Genomic DNA, 3,026 nt, shown 5'->3' with positions numbered 1-3,026 from the left:
CTAGCCAGCATTAGCTCAGCCTCAGTCATTTCACATTAATGTGTCCCTTTGATCCTAACTATAGCCCTGGGAGCTGAACCAAGCCATTTCCCGGTAGCTTCATTTTCCAGTTGAGGGGAAAAGTGGAGAGAATGACTTATGCAAGGTCATGTCACTTGTAAGTTACAGAGCAAAGACTTAAGGTCTCACATAGCAACCACCTCGATTCTATCCCACATTAGACAGCTTTGTAGGCCATTCAGCTCCAAGCTTTTCACCAGTAGCTCTTCACGGCTTCAGATCACCCAATGCTGAATAAATACTTACTTGGGTATGTGCTAGGCACGACACTACCCAAAGCATACATTTCCAACAAAGCAGATATGGTCTCTGCTTCCACAGAATTAAGTCTGGGGAAGACAGACCTAAACATACATTAAGGTGGCAAATGGTGATTTTAATAAAAGGGATGGGAAACTAACATGGGTATCCCACCACTGCCACCAAAAAAATAAAAAGAAATTAAAAAAAAGGGAAAAAAAAACAAGAAACTAACATGGGTAGCCTAATTAAGAAAAAGGTGGTCGGATGTGAGGGCGATCTGGCTGCGACATCTGTCACCCCATTGATCGCCAGGGTTGATTCGGCTGATCTGGCTGGCTAGGCGGGTGTCCCCCTCCTCCCTCACCGATCCATTAGAACCTCCAAACAAGCTCTCAAGAAAAAGGTGGTAATAGAAGTCATCTTTAGATCTAACAACTGGAGAATTATACATTAGCCAGACAAAGGTTGGTGGAGGGAAGGACATTCCGGGGAAATGAAGGACATTGTGGAAGGCTCTGAACCAAGTGTAATGTGAATGGCAAGAGTGGATAGGAGGTTGAAAGGCAGAGCTGTACCACAGAGGGCCTTGTAGGTCATCAGTTTGAACTTGAGTATAAAGGAAGACATTGGAAGGCTTTAGTGGAGAAGTGGCATCCTCTAACTTACGTTTATACAAGGATGACCCTCTTGCTGCTGTGCACAGACTGGACAGAGGGAAACAAATAGGAATGGGGAGATCAGGAGACCACACTGTAGTACCCTGGCAAGAAGTTATCAAATCTTGGAAAAAAGGCATTGGCTATAGTGCTGGGAGAAGTGAGCTGATTTAGGATGCAATTTGAAAGTAGAAATAATAGGACTTAGAGATTGTTTGATTATGGGAATAAGGGAGGTGTCAAGAATGCCTTTCAGTCATAAAATAAAGTGATGGGGATATAATGCACAGTGTAGTGATTATTGTTACCACCACTATACAGCATATTTCAAAGTTGCTAATGGATAAATCTTTTTCATTTTTTTAAAATATACTTTTATTGATTTCAGAGGAGAGATAGAAACATCAATGATGAGAGAGAATCACTGATTGGCTGCCTCCTGCACACCCCCTATTGGGGATCAAGCCCACAACCTGGGCATGTGCTCTTGACTGGAATTGAACCCGGGATCCTTCAGTTCACAGGCTGAAGCTCTATCCACTGAGCCAAACCAGCTAGGGCGTGGGATAGATCTTCAAAGTCCTCATCACAAGAAAAAGTATTTGGTAACTATGTATGGTGATAGAGGTTAACTAGACTTGTGGTGATCAGTCCACAATATATACAAATATCAAATACTAGTATACACCTGAAACTAACTTAATATTATACACCACCACCAACAAAAGAAAATCCTTTCAACTCAGATTTGAAGGAATAAAATGAAATAAAAATTTTATAACTTAAAAAAAGAATGGCCTTCAGATTTTCAGCCTGAGTGACAGGGTATGTGGAGGTGGCTTTTACTGAAATGGGAAACAGGAGGAAGCGCAGGTTTGTAGGAAAACTGTAACATTTTAAAAGATGTTAAGTCTGAGATTCTTGAGACAACGGGCCTTTAAGAACTGGTCCGCAAAACATGCTGCAGTTGTGACATGGGCCATTTCTTATGCTTGCAGAGTAACACTTGACACAATGCAGTCACATACATTTTCCAACATAAGCTTCACAGTAACCCCAAGGTGAGCATGCATTACTATCCTCCCTTCATAGGTATAAATGGAGGCTCTCAAAGGGTGGGGCAATAACTCTCAGCTTGCCGAAACCGGTTTGGCTCAGTGGATAGAGCGTTGGCCTGCGGACTGAAAGGTCCCAGGTTCGATTCCGGTCAAGGGCATGTACCTGGGTTGCGGGCACATCCCCAGTGGGGGATGTGCAGGAGGCAGCTGATCGATGTCTCTCTCTCATCGATGTTTCTAACTATCTCTCTCCCTTCCTCTCTGTAAAAAATCAATAAAATATATTTAAAAAAAAAAAATAACTCTCAGCTTGGACCTGTGGCTGCCAATCTCTCAAAGGGTGGGGCAATAACTCTCAGCTTGGACCTGTGGCTGCCAGTCAAAGGGCTGTAAGGACAGTTACCATTTTTGTTTTGCTTTTAATCCTTACCAGAGGATATTTTCCCATTGTTTAGAGCAGTGATGGCGAACCTATGACACGTGTCAGAGGTGACACGCGAACTCATTTTTTTGGTTGATTTTTCTTTGTTAAATGGCATTTAAATATATAAAATAAATATCAAAAACATAAACCTTTGTTTTACTATGGTTGCAAATATCAAAAAATATCTCTATGTGACATAGCACCAGAGTTAAGTTAGGGCTTTTAAAAATGCTGACACGCCGAGCTCAAAAGGTTCGCCATCACTCGTTTAGAGAGTAGAATAGAAAGGGAAAGACAGAGAAACACCAATGTGAGAGAAACACATCGACTGGTTGTCTCGTGCCTGCACCCTGACCAGGGCCAGGATGGGGGAGGAGCCTGCAACTGATGTAGTACAAGGATTGAACCCAGGACCCTTGGATCTGCAGGCCGGCGCTCTATCCACTGAGCCAAACAGGCTAGGGCAAAATAGTTATCATCTATGTAAACTCTCCTGATCTGCACACTGAAACCAAAACACTTGGCAAGCAAATTTGATCCATTCACTGGAGTTGAGAAGCAGTGAGGGGACAAGTGCAGGAGCCT

The sequence above is a fragment of the Myotis davidii genome, unplaced genomic scaffold, assembly GCF_000327345.1.
Source record: "Myotis davidii unplaced genomic scaffold, ASM32734v1 scaffold88, whole genome shotgun sequence".
NCBI classification, from domain to species: domain Eukaryota; kingdom Metazoa; phylum Chordata; class Mammalia; order Chiroptera; family Vespertilionidae; genus Myotis; species Myotis davidii.
Note: the sequence above shows the minus strand (reverse complement) of the source record.